A 23,223-nucleotide genomic window follows, 5' to 3' on the forward strand; every position below is an offset into this window, starting at 1 on the left:
CCTTGAAGCAGATGGGCTACAACAGCAGAAGACCACACCGGGTGTCAGCTAAGAACAGGAAACAGAGGCTACAATTTGCACAGGCTCACCAAAATTGGATAATAGAAGACTGGAAAATATTGCCTGGTCTGATGAGCTTCGATTCCAGCAGCGACATTCAGATGGTAGGGTCAGAATTTGGCATAAACATGAAACACGGATCCATCCTGCCATGTATCAACAGTTCATGGATGTGCAATCGACAAATCTGTAGCAACTGCATGATGCTATCATGTCAACATGGACCAAAATCTATGAGGAATGTTTCCAATACCTTGTTGAATCTATGCCACAAAGAATTAAGGCAGCTCTGAAGGCAAAAGGGGGTCCAACTCATTACTAGCAAGATGTACCTAATAAAATGGCCGGAAACTGTACATTTTTGTTTGCAGGCAAACTAAAGCTGGTAAAGAAAATTCAAATATCTCATAGCAACAGTACTTGCTAGAATTGAAATTCCCCTTAAGTGATTGGCTTACTGCTTATGCCAGATGTTTTCTAAGAACTTAAAGTGGTTGTAAAGGCTCAAGGTTTTTTATCTTCATGCATTCTATTCATGAAGGTGAAAAAACCTGAGTGCAGCAGTGCCCCCAACCCCCTCAATGCTTACCTGAGCCCCATGCAAGCTCATTGGCGGAGACCGTAAGCAGGATCCATTGGCTTCCACTGCTGTCAATCACAGCCAGTCAGCCAATGAGGAGAGAGAGGGGTGAGGCCAAGCTATGGCTCCATGTGTGAATGGACATACGGAGCAGCGGGTGCCCCCATAGCAAGCTGCTTGTTGTGGGGGCATCTGACAGGAGAGAGAGGCCAGGAGAGCCTGCGGGGGACCCTAAAAGAGGAGGATCCGGGCTGCTCTGTGCAAAACTACTGCACACAGTAGGTAATTATAGTATGTTTGTTATTTTGCAAATAAAAAAATGAACCTTTAGAATCGCTTTAAGATCAAGTTGTAGGCATCTCCTGTAATAAATGTTTCATACTCAAACAGCAGTGTACACCTAGGGCCAACGCTGTAGTGAAGCTTTTTAATAGCTAATACTCTCCCTGCTTACATTCTCTGGTGATTTGCAGCTGCTTGTCTTTGCAGCTACAAATTATTGGTGTGTGTGATTTGATCACTGGCAGCATTATTGGAGAACATAAGCAACTGCTGAAGCTAGCTCCAAATGCTGCAAAAAGTCACTCAATGACTGAATAACAAATTGCTGGAATCTCTGCGGGACTTTTCATTGAAAGTAGTAAATCTTTTTTTAACCAGAAAACACTAATTTTGGCCATTCTGTTGCTGTTACAGATAAGAGCTACAAAATCCCCTGTGCATTACGGCCCTAAGGAGAGCAATACACCAACTGCTACAAATTACAATGCAATTGTTTACTTTTGATGAGTGAAAGCTTACATTTACTGAGATAAAATCAGTCTTTCCCATACCAAGGTCATCTCAATCCATTGCAAATGCTCACCTGGATCTGTAAAACAAGTCCCTGCCTTAATTCCAACACACAGCTTGTGGATGTGCCTGCTGTAATTGCTGGAGTAGTTTCAGTATTATTTCCAAATATGAAAGGCTTGCTGTATTAAATCTAAGGACAGGGCAGAGCATGCCTGGGATTTTATTTCAAGCTCTGTGTAGGCTTCTGGAAACACAGCAATCCCCTTTAACATGAAGGGTCCGATCAGGTCAGCCTGTCAGTTCTTCAGACAGACCTGATCAGATGGTCCATTTACTCCTATGGACCAGCGAGTCTAAAAGACTTGTGTGTGTTTATACCTGCCTACCTCCAATCTGATCCGGTCCACTAAACAAACAAACAGAAGGGGAGTCTGTGTCCCATAGCACAGAGAAGGCTCTGTCTGTGTCTGCTCTGCATAAACTGAGCGGACACAGACCTGTCATCTGCCCACTCTGCTCCAATCAGCAGGGGAAAGGGGTGAAAGGGGTCTAAGACAAATGTCAAACTGGTAGTTTTGTAGCAGAATCACTCTCCTAATGATGGATTCACATTTTTCTGCTTCACTGCATTGTATTAAGGCAACCCATTCAAATGAATGGCCTGTCAATGCACTAAAATATCCCTAGGACAGACAATGTAGTACACTAAAATGCACCGTGTGTTGTGGTCCGTTGCAACACAAGTGCATTGGAACGGTGTTGTCCTAGTGCAGGGATCTCCAAACGTCTAAACAAAGGGCTAGTTTACTGTCCTTCAATCTTTATGGGGCTGGACTGTGGCCAGGAGTAGAAAAAGTCTTGGAGTCAGTGGCAGTAAAAAATGCCCATGACTGGTGGCAGTGGGAGGAATGGTGTCCCATCATTGGTATCAGCGCAAGGAATTAGTGCCCCATGATTGGTGTCAGTAGGAGAAATAGTGCCCCATTGTTGGTGTCAGTGGCAGGAACTATGCCCCACTGTTGCTGACGGTGAGGGAATAATGCCCCAAGGGCTGAATAAAATGAAGCAAAGGCCTTTGGGTCGCAGTTTGGAGACCATTGTCTTAGTGCATTGGATGCCATTCAAAATGAATAGCAAAACAATGGGCTAACACACATAATGTGCATTGCCATGCATTGAATCACTGCAGCACAGAGTGTGAACCGAGCTGTAGAGTTTTCTGTTGCTAGGAAAAACATTATTCCAGTCAATGCAAACTCTGTGTTGCTGGAATTCCCACAGGATGGTAGTTCTATTTAGTTTTCAGTGTTTGGAGGTAGCGTCAGGTTTGCCAGCTTTAGTAGCTATATTAACATTATCCAATACAGCTACTGAGGACCATGACACAGCAACCATTTGTAACTGCATAGAGTAGATGAGCATTATGGCCAGCAACAGCGGCAGCTGCAAATCACCAGAGAAACAGATTTGTAGCTGCTACAAATCACTGCCATAAATTTGCTAGTATGACATGGCCCTATGTCAGCCACACAGGCCGTTAAGGAGAACCTTTCACAAACTTACATCACTGCAGGTAAAAGTTCATAAAAATCAAGTCTTTGAAATTCAGTGCTTTCTTTCCAGAAATTACTTATTTTATTCATCTGTAATGTGCCTTTTATTTGCAAAAAAGGTTTGACTACTCAAAGATCGGCTAGTCAATTTTCTAGCACACCCCTCCCTCTTTGCATGCCACAGCCCTCTTCTCTTCTGGGAGTGTTTACTCTCCTTGCTGGACCAGCTTCTACACCCTTTGGCTCTGAGGAAGAGGCAAGTCCTCGAAACGTGTCAGCCTGTCGGAGGTCCAAAGTTCCGATTATGGAAAGATATGTAGTGTGGATTGGACAGAGCTGTTCCTTCACTATGTGCCTTTGACTGCATTGTCATTTTGTGAGTACAATACCTACTTTTAACATTTAATAAACACATTTTTAAGGTAATGCACTAGGTCGGTGCGCCCTCTGTTTGTTTTTCTCTACACCCTTCCCCTCCTAACCTTTCATGTAGCACCTGAGGGGGGGTAAGAGTAAGTAGGGAATACTATAGTGTCACGTGATTGACACCACTGTATCTGCTGGACTACAGACATCACATCCAGTACTGGGACAAGGTCATCCAGCACTCTGGGCACAGATGTCAAATTGCATCCCCCCCATTCATGATGTACATGCTTGGGAGATCTTATTCCCAGTAGTCACTCGCTTGTCAAAATCACTACCACAATCACTATTCCGGTCAGCCTTGTAACAACAGAACATCTGTATCTCTACAGTGAACCATTGCGCCTAGGGCAGCCATCCCTCCCTCCCACCCTTTGTCCTGGCCCTGATCACATTCAAGATGGCAGCACCCAACAGTCTCAGGGCTTTTGGAAGTCTACACAAGAGAAGCTTTTTCTAGATAAATAATCTGCATACAGAATGCACAATGCACATAGAATCCTATTGGGAGATTTTTGTTATAATGAATGGCCTAGCAACAGGGTCTCTGTAAAGCTGAAGTTTATTTTGCCTTTCTTGGTTTCTCCTCCCCCAACTCCCCAATCAACAAGTGAATGGAAACTTTAAATAATTCTATTTTCAGGACATATCTTCATTCAAACATTGCAGGGTGGAATCACTGGGTCTCTGTGTTGCTCTATATGCAATGCAAGCAGGTCTTGGCTGGTGGAAGGGGCCAGCAGGGTGCTGTATGTAGCTTTCTGAAAATATCACAGCAGCCTGCCTAAGTCCATCTCTCAAGAGCGTTCAACCCTACTGCAATCCTTGGCCTAGCAAGTCGGAGGAGTTATGTAAATATCAACCCTTAAAAAGGTGGATGTCAGTCTGGAGATAGTGGGTGTTCCTAGGAAGGATGAATTTGCTTGCAGATCAAACTTGGTAATGGCCACATGTAATGCTGACTCTGCATGACTGAAAGAACTAATGATGCTGGACGTCTGTCCTTGAAGTGAGGTGCGCTGTATCTGACTTGCTGCAGCTTCTAATGCATACTGTGTGAAGCTCCGCAGTTTGGAGACCACTGCATTAGATCATAAAAGAGTTTGCATAGCAAATACATGGATATTATTTTAGTTTTTTCATCCCAATTATGTCAGACCTCTGGCCCTTAAAGTGGTTGTAAACCCTTATATCTACCCAGTGAAGTGATTGGCTCCAAGTGATACGCAGAGATGAAACAAATCATCCTACATAAGTTATACTTGTCTGTCTGCAGTCTTCTCTACTCTACAGCTGTTCAAAGTTCAGAATTTATAAAGCTTGTCTGAGAGTTCAGAAACAAGGGGGCAGAGAGTTGAAGTTACACTCTGCAGAGCTCAGTGAGGAGAGCTCTGAGAGCTGAATGAAGGGAAAAGACACACCCCCTCCACACAACTCACAGGAACAGAGCTGAGGCTGTCAATCTGCTGAAGGTTCCTCCTCTGTCACCATTTTTCTCTTGGGTGTCAGAAAAACTTGTCAGAAGTGACGCATGCTGATAGCAGAGGAACAACGCAGCAGACAGAAATGACACTTAGTGCTCCTAATTCAGACCAGTACACACTATAGAGGGATATGGTTTGTTCATATTTCATGTCTGAGGTTTACAACCACTTTAAAGTGGTATTAAAGTTTGTTTTTAAAAAAATGGCAGACAGACAGGATATTTATGACAGTGCAGACCCTATTGGTCTCTTCTGCCATAAATGTTTCCTCCTGTCAGCCATCATGTACATCATCTAAGCTGTGCAGCTTAGAAAACATTTACGGTCCCTGCAATATGACTCCTGTGTGCATGTGCAGAAGTGACGTCATCGCGGCATGGCCATTTAAGCGGTCGAAGCCACAGAATCTGGAAGGAAGACTAGGCAAAGATGGAAGCACTGGGGACCTGCCAGATCGATCACTGGAGGGCTCGGTTTGACAGGTAAGTGTGCCATAATGTGCAAATATGCAATGCATACTAGTACATTGAAGCATAACCCACCTGGGGTCTCTAAGAAGAAGTATGTTAGTGGAGTTTACTACCACCTGGGGGTCTCTAAGTAAAGTAATGTTAGCGGAGTTTACTACCACCTGGGGGTCTCTAAGTAAAGTAATGTTAGCGGAGTTTACTACCACCTGGGGGTCTCTAAGTAATGTAATGTTAGCAGAGTTTACTACCACCTGGGGGTCTCTAAGTAAAGTAATGTTAGCAGTTTACTACCACCTGGTGGTCTCTAAGTAAAGTAATGTTAGCAGAGTTTACTACCACCTGGGGGTCTCTAAGTAAAGTAATGTTAGCGGAGTTTACTACCACCTGGGGGTCTCTAAGTAAAGTAATGTTAGCGGAGTTTACTACCACTTTAAGGTCTACCACTCTACACTCAAGTATCCACAAACTGGCCCTTTCAAGGTCTTGCCCATCACAACCAATCAAACATTAGCATAAATTGTTTTTTCTTTTTTCTTTTTTTTAACCCTCTAGGTTTGAGAGCTGTACTCTGATTTCTATTGGAATTTTGTTGGAATTTTCTCTGATATTTTATGTATTTTTTCAGGCCAAATTTGACAGGCCCAGATTTCAGTTTTGAAATTAAAATTCACCTGAATTCCTCCGGCTTTCCAGCCTACATGAAATAAATGGTCTAATGAAATATTTACAGTGCTTGTAGAAGCTGCCAAGAGCCTAGTGTCATCGGGTGCAACAAAACATAGCAGCAGCCTTGTTTGCAGCTTCATCATCTTTAATCAAAAATTATTTTTCAACAATACTTTGTGAAATGTTCTCCGGCTTCAAGTAGTAAAACCTGTAACGCAAAAATCAGGCGGTCTCCGGAGATGTCATGGCAGCATTACCAATGTAAGTCTGCCACCTAGTGGGGCACACAGGCGCTCCTCCGCCGTGCAGTCATCTAATCTCATTAGATATGGTGACAATGCAGAGGTGAACCAAGCAGAAACATTATCTATATTCAAATAATCATAGTGAAAGAAAAATCACAGACTGGATTAGCATGGATTTGTATCTGCATCAGCAGAAGCGAAGGTCCACCTGAGCAAGTGGAAGCGCAACGCGGACATTGTAGATGAAAGGGTCATTTGAAGTTCATACGGAAAGAAGAATATGGGGGAAATATGATGACGCTGCATAAAAGCTTTAGGCTGTTTTTCTAGGGAATGTAAAGTACAGTCCTGTCTATAGGACAAGTACCAATGTTATATCAAGAAGAGAACCTGTCTACATGCATGCATTCCAGCAGCGGCTGCAGGGCCATTGCTCACGGCTGCCTTCTTGATGGTTGCAACAGTGGAAACATGTCAGCGCAAAGTGTTGGTACAGCTGTTATGCATGTGACAACATAGGACAACAAATGTTGGACAGGGACATAATGTTGTCACCCTATACACAGGAAGTGTCTGTACAAAGACCTCCATGGTAGGATCACCAAGTTATTGTTTATTTTTTTTTAGAAAATAACTTGAAATTGAACAAACATATCAAATATGATATAATTGTATTTTATACAAGATTATAGTGACTTGGTTTACATATACTTACAGTATTTACATATATTTAACCACTTCAGTACCGGACACTTTCACCCCCTTCCTGTCCAGGCTAATGTTCAGATTTAAGCGCCGTCATACTTTGAATGACAATTGTGTGGTCATGCAACACTGTACCCATATGATATTTAATTTTTTTTTTGCACAAAAATAGATCTTGCTTTTGGTGGTACTTAATCACCACTGGGTTTATTTATTTTTTGCAGAAAAAAAAGGCCAAAATATTTGAAAAACAAAAAAAAACAAACCTTTTTTTTCTTTGTTTCTGTTGTAAAATTTTGCAAATAAATAATCTTTCTTCATAAATTTAAGTCAAACAGAAAAGGTATAGAGTCCACAAACTATGGTGTATATCTGAAGATCAATCAAGCTTGATGTACTGACGACCCATCTCATTTCTTAAGGCATGAAGATGTCAGGACAGTACAGATATCCCCCAAATGACCCATTTTTGGAAAGTAGACAGTCCAAGTTACGTATTTTGTAAGAGGCATGGAGAGTTTTTTGAAGTTGTAATTTTTTTGTCACAATTTTTTGGAAAATGAAGTTTAAAAAAAATTGTTCTTTTTTCACATTTTTTTTTCACATGCTGTCACCAGTGCAGTACAGCGTCATCACATAACTGGTGTGGTGGTGACCATGGACACTGAATGGTAACAATATGAAAAAAAAAAAAATTAACATACTGTGACCAGAGCAATATAATGTTGCCATAGTAACATTGTACTTCTCCTGGGAAGTGATTAGGATTTTTTTATTTTTTTATTTTTTTTTACACACACAGGTTTATTTACTAAAGCTGGTTCACTTAGAATCTCGTGCACTTCTGCATAGAAACCAATCAGCTTACAGGTTTTATTGCTAAAGCTTAATTGAACAAACTGAGGTTAGAAGCTGATTGGCTACCATGCACAGGTGCACGAGATTCTGAGTGAACCAGCTTTAGCAAATAAACCCCCTATGATTGCTTATACTAGTGAATTTCACTTGTATAAGCAACCAGTTTTACCGAATGAAATTGATTCATTCAGTGTTTACTATTGTGTTTAGCTGTGATTGGCCACAGCTAATCACATGGTACAGACTAGCTGTGATTGGCTCAGTCTGTACCATGTAATAACTGTGGCCAATCACAAAGATCACCACAATAGTACACAATGGATGGCATGAATGGACACCATTTACTGTGTACAATTGTCATGTGATCTTCTGTGATTGGTCACAGTGATCACATGGTACTGACAGCGACAGGTACACTGATTGGTCATCACCATCAGACACAGGGGGAGACAGATCTCGCCACAGTGCGGCCTGTGGGGTGCATGCGAGGCATGTTTTCGGGAGGTTGTCAAATAACTCCCACCCAGAATGAAAATGTTTAAAGCAGACTACTACACCGGTTGTGTGGGCACTGACATTCATCACCCACGAAAGTGAGTACAGTGGAGACTGTGGGGAGTGGGTATAGGTTGTTCACCTTTTTATGTTTTCGGAAAAATCCTTTAATCGTTAATGTCCACAGCCTCCTGTGATAACAGCACACAACCCAAAAGGCTGCAGCACCAGTCTTCTTGCATTAGGTTGTGTGGGGGAGCTGGCTGTGAATCATCTGAAAGTCACAGCCTGCAACCAAATCAAACACCGTGGTGCCAGGGATCTGCAGCCCTAAGAAGAATCGCAGCAAGAAAGACAGAGTTGGACTCCATGGACAGGTACTTTTATTTCTATTTCTTCTTTTTTTAAAGTCAGCAGCTACAATATTTGCAGCTTCTGGCTTTTCATTTCTATTAAACCAGAGTGAAGTTCCTTTATAAGAGATGTTGGATTACTTTCTCACAAGGTTCAGCAGCAGAAGCAAATATTAGTCTTTGTACCCAGCTAGACGGACTTATCTGGAACTACGGATAATGTCTGCTGGTCCACAGACACCATAGTACCAATGAGGTTCTGTGATATTAATAAAGCAGAATCTGAGCTGAACGATAATCTGTATATAGCAAGCAATAAAACGCTCCTAATGTCTGTAAATATAATTACTTATTAGTTCTTTTAAGGCATCTTGGCTCTGGGGAAGCGTATAATATGCAACTGGTATTCTAAATTTTAAATAACATGCGCGTTCTAGGCTCTGCAACTCCTGAGTCCTAAGCCAGTCCTGCACAAAGGTCATTTTTTACAAGCTCTTGATTGCAAAAGTGACCGAACAGGTCAGAGCAGTCTACCAACGTATATATATATATATATATACATACATATACATACATAGTTGTGTTCAAAATAATAGCAGTCAGACATCACTAACCTGATCAATCACTGTTTTTGGTGGAAATGATATTTCTACATGGCAAATAATTTACTATCCTAAACAGAGAATCCATTCATTTTAGATAGATTTTCTCATTTCTTTTTACGTCTTCAGGACAAAACAACTGAATTATTCCCAGCAGGACAGGGGCAGTAAAAAAAACAATCTAATAGGGGCGTTAAGCTTTCCCTACACTAATCAAAAAAAAGTTTAGCTTCACATATTTTGGAAAACCAGAGTTAAAAATATGGAGAGGCTGGTTTGCAAAACTTTATGGTTTACCGTTAATTCGCAAAGAAGACAGCAAGAGAAACAACCACGTAAACAGTGCAGGATTGTCTGCACTAGTGACTTCAGTTCAACATTCTTGCAGAAATCTTTCTTGACGTGCTGGTCACTGAGGAACTCTTTACTATGGTGGTCAATTTACTAAACCTCCCGTACGCTTCATAAAATACACCAGTAAATGAAGATAAAATGGTAAAGGAAACCTTTATTGCAGCATATAACAATACATGGTACCACTACAGTCTATATATTCTCCAGTATAATTGCAGCACCAAGGGAAAGAAGAAGAATGAGCAATGAAAATGGTGATGGTTCAATGTATTATTTAATATAGCAGGGTTATGACCCTGAGTTTGCTCTTCCACTGCTGGGCTTTCCATGCAACTGTTTAACAATCTACATTTTAATGGAGAATGTCAGCAGCCGTACCAATAGTGCACTACCGCTGTGCATGTGTGATTGCAAAAGGCAAAATTACTGCTTAATATGCAGATGAGGGATGAGGAGAACTGGATATTTAGATGGCAAAGAGTTACTGACTGTTACAAGGTTCCTATGCCTGCTGTATTCCACAGAACTATGGGAGATGCTTTCCACAGGATACAGCCTTGCATCTTGTGTTCAAGCTGTTTCTAGCACAGTCTTTAAACCAGCAGTATATGAACCCCTAGGGAACCTTTGGTGGGTTCAGGGGTAGTTCTGCCTGGTAAACTCTATGAGAACACCATGTCTGAACAAGCAGTCATTTAAAACAAGATCTAAAATGGAGTAGTTGTAGTCATTTAAAATGCAAGGAGCATTGGAAAAACAGTTTTTGTACTTCCCATAAATAAGAACAAAAAAAAAATCTGTTCATTGAAGGACAATTGGGAGGACATTGCACTGCTTTAGATACTAACTGGGCATATCACCACCTGAGAAAAAAAAAACACAACACATAGCAGCAAACCAGAGGGGTGGGTGCTGTGACATCCATTGAATGCAGAGGAAAGTAATTTACAGTCCAACTTTGGAGACCAACCAAGTAGCCACCTTACAATACTCTGAAATTGATGCCTGATGGTGGAAAGCCCAGAATGCACTTATCGAAGCACTGAAGGGCTGAAGAATGCCCTTACATAAATCCTCGACAACACATCTCAAACACAAGGCCCACAGGCTGATTCCAGGATGCAAGGGGTTCAGGGATACAAGGTCCACAGGACATTTCATAAGGCAGTCTCACGGTCGCACCTCTCCTGAGGCTGCCACACCCCATTGTTTTCGCCCTTTTGTCTCAGTAGTTGGCAGCAGAGAGGACAGAACTCCTCCTACAGATCCTGATCCTCTCTGTACAGCTGCAGCACCCACTTGTCTCCTCCTGCCCTGGTCTCAGCATTCAACACACTCTGACAGCTGACTCCAGCCCTACTCTACAGAGGAGGTCCTCCTCCAGACCCTACATTTTCTACTTCCCAGCTTCCTCCTGAAGCACAAAGTAAGGGGGGTGCACTGTGATGTAAGGAAGGGTGGGGACTCTTAACTTCTGGTGGTGGAGGGGGCCTCTTGACATCTGATGTCATGGGGGTGCTCTGGACATCTAGTTTTACAGATACAACTGGCCCTTTGAGGGCAACTATAATGCTGATGTGGCCGACTGTGGTATTCAAGTACATTCACATTCAAGGAATGGAGGGCCATTTCCTTAGGGTATACTGGTTTGGGACACAATGATGGAAACACAGTATCCTCATTCAGGTGCAAGGCTGACACCACTTTCAGCAAAAAAGAGTCTTGGAAACAGGATGACTTTTCCCTTATGAATCACCAAACATGGCAGCTTACAGAACAATGCAGCCATTTCAGATACCCTGGTTGCAAAAGTGATGACTCCTAGAAATACCACCTTTTGAGGTAATGTCAGCAGATCTCTGACATTCTTAAATGGCAGTTTTTACAACACTGACAATACTAGATTTAGGTCCCATGGTGACAATGTTGGCCTTACTGGAGGTGTGATATGCATCACTCCCTGAATAAACATGTAGATAAGAGGCAGCAATGCCAGTGGACATTGAAACAAAAACCACAAACACTGAGATCTGACCTTTGATTGTGCTTAAGGTTAGCCATTGCTCCACTCTGGAGCTTGAGGTGCTGTGGAAAGGCCAGGAAATGGGCAATTGAAAAAGAATGAGGGAATACCCCTAGAGATTCAAATCATGCAAAATATGCTTTCCTTTTATGATAATAAATTAACTGGATGTGACCTTGCAAGTGGTGAGCCTGGTACGAATGACTGCCTCTGACAACTTTCCATCCCACAGTATTTGACGTTCAACAGTCAAGCTGTTAAAGCCAGTGACTATAAAGCAGTGTGGTAGATGGGCCCTTGAGACAGTAATTCTTTGTTAGAATAGTAGACACTAGCAGGCAAACAAGATCCACGTAACATTACTTTTTGGGCCACTAGGATCGCCAAAATACCCTTGACCTCTAACTGGCATACTGGTCACAACAACAGTTTCACGGCCTGTAAAGCATATACCGATGAGCCATAACATTATGACCAATGACAGGTAAAGTGAACAACACAGATTATCTCATTACATGGACATCTGACAGTGGGTGGGATAAAATAGGCAGAAAGTGAACATGTTGTACCTGAAATTGATGTGTTGAAAGCAGAAAAAAATGGGCAAGTGTAAAGATTTGAGCATCTTTGACAAGGGCCAAATTTTAATGGCTAGATGACTGGGTCAGAGCATCTCCAAAACTGCAGCTCTTGCAGGATGTTCCCAGTCTGCAGTGGTCGACCAACCAAAAATGGTCCAAGGAAGGAAATTTAGCAAATCAACGAGAATATCATGGGTGAGACCCAGGCTCATAGATGCATGTGGGGAGCGAAGGCTAGCATTCTTGTCCAATCCAATTTAAGAGTTTCTCTAGCTCAAATTGCTGGAAAAGTTAATGCTTGTTTTGACTGAAAGGTATCAAAACACACAGTGCATCACAGTTTGTTGTGTACAGGGTTGCATAGCTGCAGACCAGTCAGGGTGCAAATGCTGACCCACGTCCACAGCCAAAAGAGCCTACAATGGGCACGTAAGTATCAGAAGTGGATTGCAGAGCATTGGAAGAACATGGCCTGGTCTAATGAATTCATGAATGGTTTGAGGAACACAAAGACAATGAGTTCCAGGTATTGATTTGACCTCCAAATTCTCCAGGTCTCAATCCAGTTCAGCATCTGTAGCATGTGCTGGAAAAAAAAATCCGATCCACAGAGGCCCCACCTTGCAATTTACAGGATTTAAAGGACCTGCTACTGATGGCTTTCTGCCAGATACCACAGCATACCTTGAGAGGTCTAGTGGCGTAGATGCCTCGGTGGGTTATTGTAGGTGGTCATAATGGTATGGCTGATTGGTGTAAATAAGAGTGTAATGATCCCACAGAGCTACCAATGCATGTGCCACATCTGCCCATGGGTCCTTTTCCTTTCTTTGAAAAAACGTTTTTTTTTCCTTTTGACAACACAGTTTCTCAGGTGATGATGATGATCAAGCCTCTAACTTCCCCAGTCAGTCTGTGGAAGAATATGCTTAAATACACATAATTTTTTCTGAACAGAGAAAGTTTTTCCATCTTCTGACAGCCGACCTCAGGACCTAGGAACTGGATGCCAATCACCTGCAGCACATGCTAACCTCTCCCAGATACCATTGCATTGGACTACGGATGTGCCTTAATCTATCTTTTAGAATGTGAGTGTTCATTTACACCATTGTTTACAACTAAAATATTAACGCTCTGCCATAAGTGGCGCCTTCTTTCATTCCTTTAATATATTGGTTCTCGGCTGTGCTAGCCCAGAAAGTGACAGCCATGACCCAGAAGAGACATCACACAAGTCACCATCCAGGTCACAGAAAGAAGTGGAAGAGAGCAGACGTTCAGAAATGAAATGAATACAAGTACAATTTCAGTAAATTCATAATGTAAGAGCATCACGCACCCTTCTAGGTAGAACATAAGATCACTCATAAAACCTTGAGCAGAAAATTATTTCAAACAATACAGTGTTACTATAAAAATCCCAATTACACAAGGTAACATAAGTAGCAAAATGTAACAATGTGATATAAATAAATGTGCAGTTATATCAATCTCCAATAAAAGAATGCATTTACTGAATACATATTACAAAGTTATAAAGCAATAATGGAGAATTGAAAAAAGAAAAACAAATAAAAGGAAACATAGTATACTAGTAGTGAAATATTGCCAGTATGAAACAGTATTAATGGTAGGTAAAAAGACTGATATCAACTTTTTAAATCCAGTCCCACTGCTACCTCCATCCTTTGGTAAGGAGTCTCCACGGCTCTATTAGAAATGCTACACATCCTCTCTTTTCTGTAACCTTCACTCTGGTGACCTGGTGTTTTGTGTGCTCTCTATTTTAGTTTCTCTGTTCATCCATCCAGCCGGGGCCATGGAGGCATTGTTATTTCATCTTCACAGATATTTAGACTATTCATGCCATTTCAATGAATATCTGATGATGGCTGCAGAACAACTATTGACTCACAAAATTCATGTTTGATAAGGTCTACTATCTCCAAAGACAGGGAGGTGGCTTGTTATGTGCCTTTGAGGCACAGCTAGACTGTGGCACCAAAACTGGCCAGAAAGTCCCATTCCTATTTATTTTAATACAACACAGTATAAAGGAGAGTGTTACAGAGTACTTGTGCAGGAATTAAATAATAGGTTACCCCAACATTATATATTCCTGATATGTGCCTGCTGTACCATGTACTTGTATGAAAAAGTATCCTGTTCGCTTTGTATTGCTTCCTTTGTGTGAAATCATTGGTGTTCCTGCCAGTCTTTCTGCTTTATTACAAAAAGAACTGACCGCACTAGGCATGAGAGCACAGCGTGGTCAGTTTTTTTTTTTTTTTTTGGCTCTGCTGGGAAATCAGTCTGCTCTCCTCCAATGATTAGACTTGTGCAGACACCCCTCCCCCTGCACAGCCATTTAATGGGAAGACCAGGGTACTGCTGTTTCACCTCCCCAGCCCTCTGAGCTACTTATGCAGCGGATAATAGAGGGTATGTGATCACTCATGAAAAAGGGGGAAAAAAAAAGGTATTTATAATTTTTTGTATATGAAGCCAGTCATTTTTTTTGGTGGGGAGGATAGAGTTGGGAAGAATTATGACTTCCATTTTTGCTTTTGAACTCACTAGAGAGACTTCCCCTCAGTTCCTGTCTGTGAAATCCATGCAGAATATCTGGGAAAGCTTTCGTCACTACAGTCCCCATTACTTCCGCAGGTAAAATCTCCTCTATCAGAATGCAAAGAAAGGTGGCAATAAAAACCTGGCAGATTTTCTATCTACAAATTAAAACATTTGTCTAAATCTTATGCTATTTGGAAATGTAAGAAAGCACAACCTACAAATATAGAACTGTAATAAATATCACTAGATTGTATATAAAAAGAAACAAAGGCGTGAAGGACTTTAAAGGTGCTCGTATACCCTCAGGATGAGACTTGGACACACTGAATGTATAAAATTATGAAATTTTATTACACAAAATGGAACATAAAATCAGGTAAGAAAATGAACCCTTCAGTACAGTGAGTCCTACTACAGTGATGGTAGAGGGTTGCCTGCTCTCCAATTCATCTATTACCAAAACATCTTCTATCTATTCTTTTCACTGAATACAAGGCTTTCTGTGACTGGATGAAAGGAGATTCTGTGGTTTACTTACCCTCCTCATCTTTTCACCGAATGACTTGTACTTGACTTTTCAGTGAAAAAAAATAGAATGTGAACGGATAAGGTTGAGAGCGCGTGATCCCTATCGTTAGAGCAGGAATTGTAAGTGGCCCACACTAGTATCCATCAGAACAAAACTAAAATTTTTAGCATCCACAGCTACCATCCAAACATAGTTGGCAAAGCAAGTTCTTTTGACCAATCACAATTAAAAATCACTTTTGTTTCTTGGAATTCCACTTTAACTAAGAACTTGCAAAGAAAAAATGCACAAGATCCTGCATTCAGGGTTCATTTAAAGTGGTTGCAAACCTTTGAAATGAAAAAATTCCTCTATAGTGTGTACTTGCTGCAATCCAAAGTACTTAGTGTGCTTTCTACTTGCTCCCTCTTATGTCTGCTATCTGCACAGGTCACCTCTGACAAATTATGCCAACGCCACAGAATCCCCAGAGATGGCCCCTTGAGAACACGGAAGGTAATTGAAAGTCTCAGCTGTTGATGGTTCCCTCTGGTTATGTCTAAAGCCCACCAGGTTTGAAAAGCATCAACCTTCTCTGTATTGGGATTTTGTGTACTTCTTATGGACCCGCAATAAATGCTATTTAAGGGCACATTCCACAGAGCTGCCCACCTTTTTCATTTGGATGTTGCAGTTAGCAGGACTGTGGTTTTGGCACATGTGGAGCTCTAGTCCCAGCAGAATGCAACTGATGGGTTGTAGCATCACAGCTCTTGTTGCCAATGAGATTTTGTTGAAGGGGTGTGTCCATTCCCTCCACTCAAGTCTCAGATTACACTCAGCTCCCTGCTCTGTAGTGCTTGACATCAAATCCCCGCCCCCTGCCTGCTTGAACTAAGAAATGCTGTGTAAAATGTGTGCTTTAGAAAGCTGTAGAGAAGAAAGGGCTGAAGATAAACATGTAAAACCTATGAAGGAGTATTTGCTTGAAATCTCTGTGTATCACCTGAGGCTAGTCATGTCTGTGGGTATATGTAAGGGGTTTCCAACCACGTTAAAGAAGAACTCCGAGGTAGGCAAAAAAAAAAATAACCTACACAAAACACTAAACAGTTAATATTTTGAAAATCCTCACCATTTAGGAAAAAAGTCTAATTGAACTTTTATGACCTCATCTCTGTAATTCAAAAGATAACAGAATCTGCCAAGGAGGAGGTGTAACAGCAGGGATTACATTATATCCTCTCCCTCTGCAGTAAAATAAAACTACAGTTCCCATCAACCACAGGGAATTGCATTGAATGTTGGCAGGTACACTAGGCCTGTACATGCTGAATGCGTCTGAGAGTCTATGTCCACCCACCACTGCAAGTAGGGCTGAATTACATCACCGCTTCCTGGGGAAGGAGCTACAGAAGGGATGTGCCAAGACCAGTGACTGGGTGAATAGGAGGCGTAGCAGCCACCGGTCTTACAAAATAGGAACTTAAAGAGAATTAACAGTTTGATTTGAAAATGAATAGGCTATTTCAGAGCAACTACTGAGTGAACCAGAAGATGGATGACATATTCAATGAAGGTAGGAAATCAGAAACAAGGGCATGTAAAGAAGTTTTTGCCCAGAGTTCTGCTTTAAGCAGCCGCTTGACAACCAACACAGCGCTGCCCCATAAAGCAGTCAGCTGAAAATCATTCCCCTTCCATAGAAGAAGACACAACTATGGTTACATCAATGCGTTCCCTTGAATGTGAGTTGGTAGATGATGCTACAGTAAACATATTCTCTCAAATTTGTTCTGCACTTTAATTCCAAACCTTTCTGTGCACGACCTACAGTGAAGAGGTATATAACCAGCAGTATGCATCCCGCATGCTGGGAAACACTGAGCTAAAAGAATTTACTGTTTGTACCTATTGTCATTTATTTTTTGAATTGTATTACCAGTGTAGCAGCGAGAGGTACAGCGTTTCTTGACGGATTTCCAGGAGACTACCAGAAGGCTGCACACCACCGCAGACTGCTACAAAAGGCTATAGCAAAACCAGAAAAGACAAACTCAGCAGCATCTGGGATTATTACCAATACACATCCTTCTTTATTGCACTGTTTGCATCCAATAGTAGTAGCTACATTATGGAACCACATAAATCAGCTTGTCTTATTCAGCTCCATACAGACCCCCTTTGGATGGAAACATGGCCATAGCCATTAGATTATCATGCCACAAGAAATGATTGGTAAGTCTCAGTAAATGCTGCTGCTGCAGAATTTCTACTACAGATTGCTTGTGTGATAAGCACTTGTCATTCTCAACAGCAAAAAATTAAAACAGATCAATTAAAAGTGTCACCGAGCCACCGAATTCAGTACAAAGAGAACAGACAGCAATCATATTATTGATTTTGTGTTACGATCGCCCATGGTGCTGTAAAAGATACTTAGAACACATTAGAGAAACAATATCTAAGAATGTCAAGTATTTTCTAAAACCGGCAGATCAAACGGTAATAAAGCCAATACAATACAAGAGCTCGCAAGTCCCATTAAAGTACATATACAGATGACTAGCGCTACTTCCCCAATCAAGATGAGTATTACACACCAAGTGAAAGGAGATAACCATCCAACCTCCTTTGTTACAGATGACAGAGGTTAGCTTTAACAGTATGTGGTTAAGACTTTGGTCTATCCTTACCTAATCTGCAGTGGAAGACTAAAGTGACACGAGGCATAAAGAACAACAATTCTGGAGATTTTTACTTAAAGGCAACCTGTGCTTTTAACAAATAAGCAGACTGACATTGCAGATAATCTTTTAAAAAGTTATTCCAGCTTTGTTTTTTTTAATTTAAATATTTATTAAATTTTTCATATTAATACAAAAACCCAAAAAGGGAAATAATTCTCATACAAATAAACCTTTTTTGACATTTCTACCTTTTCCTTACTAAAAACTCTTTTCTTCCCCATCCCGCTACCCCCCCTTCCCGCCCCTCATCCCCCCTCCTCCCTCTCTGCAAACTCTAGCCCATTCTAATCTCTTGAGGCTTATTAATTTTTTTGCTAACATCCTAGTTCATATTTTCCTATATTTCTCTTTCAATCCTGCTCTTTCCCACTTTTCCCATCTCCTAGAATAAACTCTCATCCTATCTTCTTGCATATGGTATGATCTTTCCATTCTACCTATCTGGTTTACTCTATTAATCCAGTCTTCCTCCTTTGGTACCTCCGATTTCCGCCAAAACTTGGGTATCAACCCTTTCGCCGCATTCAAGAAGTACCATATACCTGAATCTTTATATTTATTTACAGATGTCTCCACATTGTGTAGGAGGCACGTCGTTGGGTCTAACCCTATGTCAATTTCAGTTATTTCTTTAATCAGTTTGATTATTATCTTCCAAAAAGCCTGGATTTTTGGACATTCCCACCATATGTGAAACACCGTGCCTTTCTCTCCACATCCTCTCCAACACATATTTGAATTTTCCCCATTCATCTTGTGCTCTACACTCGGTGTAATGTGCCATCGTGTCACACACTTATAATTAACCTCAACCTCTCTCATACTAACATTATCGTGTATCAATCTAAACATCTTTCTCTGTCTATCTTCGTCAAACCCAACTCCCATATCCCTTTCCCATTTTGTTATAAAAATTAACTTTGTGTTTGTGTCTAATTCTGTGAGTATTCTATACACTTTTGAAATACCGTGCCTCCCATCCCTTCGTGTCTCTAACAACCTTTCAAACATATTCCACTCCTGTTTTATTCTCAGGGGTTTCGGTAAATTTCCAATAAAACATTTCAATTGATGATATTTCCACTCATCTATTCTAATAAAAATATCTCCCTTCTTCTCTATTAAATCTTTAAGTGGTCTCAATTCCCCCTCCACCAAAACATCTCTCAGTTGGGTATTCTCCTTTCTAAACCATCTCCCTGATATCTTATTCTTTCCCGGGGGAAAGTACTCAGTATTTGTGAGAGGCATTAATATAGAATTGAATTCCCATTTCATGTTTTTGTGTAAATTGTCCCATACCCTAAAAACATTTAAGGTGTAGATACTTGTGCTTTCTTTAATTCCCCTGAACTGTGGTGGAACCCATATCATCTTACTCAATCTAATGCCACTAAGATCATTTTCAATTGTTACCCAGCTTTTCCCCTTATGGTTAAATGTCCAGTCATATATTCTTGCTAAAACCACTGTTTTATAGTATCTCTTGACATCTGGTAGACCCAATCCCCCTCTTTAGTCCTACTCAATGTTTCATATGCTATTCTAGGTTTTTTATTCTTCCATATGTATCTTGTTAACATTTTTTTCATTATCTTAAAGAAGGCTTCTGGAATTTTAATTGGTACCATTTGAAATCTATACAGTATTTTAGGCATAATTACCATTTTGACTAAGTTTATACGTCCTATCCAGGATGGATTTCCTCCTTCTAGTCTTTTTAAATTTTCCCTGATCTCGTTTATCAAAGAGATATAGTTTAATCTATATAAATGCTTAGATGAGGCAGTGAGTTTTATTCCTAGATATTTTATCTCTTTTTCTCTCCATATAAAGGGGAATTCTTTTTGTAGTTTTTCTTTTTCATTCTTTGATATATTAATATTCAGGATCTCTGTTTTCGTTGGATTAATTTTTAGATTTGATAGTTCACCATACTCCTTCAGAATCTTCATTATATTTGGGAGAGTTATTCGGGGGTTCCCCACATAGAACAATAAGTCGTCCGCAAAGGCCGCTACTCTATGTTCTATGGATTCTATCTGAATTCCCTTTACCGATCCACTATTTCTTATTATTGACAACAGAGGTTCGAGTGATAATACATATAGCAGAGGGGACAGTGGACAGCCCTGTCTTGTACCATTAGACATTCCAATGGGTTCTGATCTCTCCCCATTTACCGTGATGATTGCAGTAGGCTCCCTATATAATTTACTTATCCACTCTCGCATTCTGTCACCTATCCCCAGCACTTTTAAGTTGTCCATCATAAAACCCCAGTCCACTCTATCAAATGCCTTCTCTGCATCAATTGACAAGAGCACCACCGGGGCTTTCCCTTTTCTACTTTTCTGAATAAGCATCAGGGTTCTCAAGCCGTTGTCTCTACCTTCTCTCCCCGGTACAAAGCCCACCTGGTCTCCATGGATCCATTCAGGCATCAGATCCCTCAACCTGTTTGCTAACACCTTTGCATACAGTTTAGTGTCGGTGTTCAATAATGAGATAGGTCTATAGCTGGAGCATTGAGATGGATCTTTTCCCTCCTTGTGAATAAGTACTACATGGGCCTGTAGGGATTCTCTCCTCACTTCCATCCCACCTCCCAGAGCATTCATATATTTCTCCAGCTTGGGTAACAGTACTTCACTAAATTTCTTATAATACTTAACTGTATAGCCATCCGGGCCTGGGCTTTTTCCCCCCGCTGTGCTTCTTAATGCTATTTTAATTTCTTCTTGGGAAATTTCTGCGTCATTCAACTGTGCTTCACTTAGTTTTGGTAATCCCGCATTTTTTAAGTATGTCATCTTTTTTTCATTAATTCCCTCTTGAGCTTCTTTTAGAGGGCCTTGGGGACTAATATTATATAACTTTTTGTAATACTCCGTAAACACTTTAATAATCTCTTTATTTGAGTGGACCAACTCCCCCTTTGAACTTTTTATCTTTTCTATATAGTTCCTATTTTTCTTTTTATTCAAAGCTCTCATTAGATATCTTCCTGGTCTGTCTCCCCATCTATATCTCTCGTTCAAAACCCTGTTGTATACTCTTCTCTTCTCCTCATCCATCAACCTCTCTAGCTCATCTTTTATATCCAATAACTTCTGTCTCGTATCTTTTGTTATTTTCTTCTTGTGGATCTGCTCCAAGTCCAATATTTCTTTTAAAAGCCCACTGACCCTCTCTCTTCTTTCCTTTTTCTTCCTTGCTCCTGCCGCAATCAAGATTCCTCTTATGAATACCTTGTGGCTTTCCCAGACTGTAGCTATCGATACTTCCTCTGTTTCGTTCTCCTTAAAGTATACCTTAATCTCTTTCTCGATTTTCTGAACTACATACCTCCTCCCCTCCCTCCCTCCCTCACTCCCACCCAACTCCCGTTCCCTCCCCCCTCCCTCCCACCCTCCCCACCCCCCACCCCCGCCCCCTCTCTCTACCCTCCCCATCTCCTCCCTCCCTTAACTCCCCCCCACCCACCTGCCCCCATGGCCTCCTTTGCCTTTGGATCATACTCCACCTCTGATCCCTACCTTGGAGGTTCGGCTCCGCTCATGACCGCTCCCCTTCCCCCCCTCTTTTCCGGGTTCCCTTTATCTGATAGCTCTCTATTTACTCTTCCAACTAGCTGCCACTTTCCTTCCCTACTGGTATATAAGTCTCCCTCCTCCACTTCCCAACCCGGTATCTCTAGTCTCTGCAATCCAAATTTATCACAAAAATCTTCCATATCTTCCGGGAATCTTAGAGTTGCCGAAATTCCATCCCTCCAACCAATCAAACTCGCCGCTTGACCCCATCTATATTTCACATTATGTTTTTTCATCTCTTCTAATAAAGGTTTCAATGTTTTCTTTCTTCTCAAAGTCTCTGCTGTTAAGTCCGCAAAAATGTGGATATTTTTCTCTCCATATGGAATATTTGTTCTTCCTTTAATCTTTTTCCATATCTCCTCTTTATCTCCATAATTATGGAATTTAACTATTATATCTCTTGGTTTTTCAAATCCTTTTTCTTGTTGGTACTTCCCTATCCTATACACTCCATCCAGTTTAAACATCACCACCTCCGCTTTATCCACTATGGAGTTCAAGATTTTGCCGATTAACTCTTTTAAGTCCTCCTCCTGGGTCAGCTCTGGGACTCCTCTTACTCTTAAGTTATTTCTCCTTTCTCTATTTTCTTGTTCTTCCATCATAAAAAAAAATCTTTTTTGTTCTTTTCTATTGTCTATTATCCATCTCTCTAATTTTGGGATAACTTGAGCATGACCCTGAACTTTTTCCTCTGTTTCCTCCATCCTGGTTAGCAGTTGTTCCAATTCTTCCCGGATTATCCCCATCTCTTGCTTTATTGATAATTCCAAATTTTTAAACATCTCCGCCATTTCCTTTTTATTTGGTATTTGCAGATCTCTTTCAGTTTCTCTCGGCCCTATACCTTCCGGTGGTTGTTGACTATTATATACCGGTCCCAAGGAAAGTCTCGGACTATTATCCAAACTTATTTCCAGTTCACTTTTTTCACTCACTCCTTGAGATCTTTCTGGGGTCAAATTTCCTTGTGGTATAAACTTCTTAATCGAACCAGTTTGAGGGTTCTTAGACCCACTCCCTTTTGTATTTTTACCTTTCATGTCTTCAACTCCTCCAAACCTTCAGACCCTCCCAAGAAATCCCCAATTTCCTTCTCTCAACTTAGCAAATACAATTTCCTAGTGCGAGCCCAATGAAAGCATTGCTTAAATCTGATGTACAGAAAAGAAAAGTCCAATACATAAGTCCAGGATATAGAGAGTATATAAGGAGTATATAGGGAGTATATAACAACCCCTGCAGTATACACGTTATTATCACTCACCCTCCACGCTGGAGTACCTTTCAGTATGCAGTCCTCTCCTATAGTTGTCTTTCTTTGGGGGATTCCTTTGGGTCTCTTTAAGCCTTTATCTTTTTTTCCTTATTCTCCTGGGTTGGAGGAGGTATGGAAGCTTGAGGGATGGAGGTGGTATGGAAGTATGTAGCAACGTTCCACTTTACACCTCTTAACATTGCTCACTCGTCTCCCTTGGGCTGCTGGACGCCGGGAAGCCGGCTGTTTCTTCTGCTCCCAGAGCTCCTCCGCGGCTACCC

General features: G+C 41.1%; 1 protein-coding gene and 1 long non-coding RNA gene across 2 annotated transcripts in view; one reads left to right on the top strand and one right to left on the bottom strand.

Moving 5' to 3' along the window:
- The window catches only part of FANK1 (fibronectin type III and ankyrin repeat domains 1), a 153,077-nt gene that overhangs the window by 69,463 nt on the left and 60,391 nt on the right, over nucleotides 1–23,223 (bottom strand). The window lies entirely within an intron of this gene.
- The window catches only part of LOC149474255 (uncharacterized), a 29,129-nt gene continuing 14,476 nt past the window's right edge, over nucleotides 8,571–23,223 (top strand). The window contains exons 1-2 of the long non-coding RNA XR_016311638.1: nucleotides 8,571–8,714; nucleotides 15,786–15,851. This is a non-coding gene — a long non-coding RNA (uncharacterized LOC149474255). The remainder of the gene's footprint in view (nucleotides 8,715–15,785; nucleotides 15,852–23,223) is intronic.

Source organism: Staurois parvus, unplaced genomic scaffold (genome assembly GCF_062004578.1).
Source record: "Staurois parvus isolate SC_StPar_1 unplaced genomic scaffold, SC_StPar_1.0 ptg000009l, whole genome shotgun sequence".
Classification (NCBI taxonomy): domain Eukaryota; kingdom Metazoa; phylum Chordata; class Amphibia; order Anura; family Ranidae; genus Staurois; species Staurois parvus.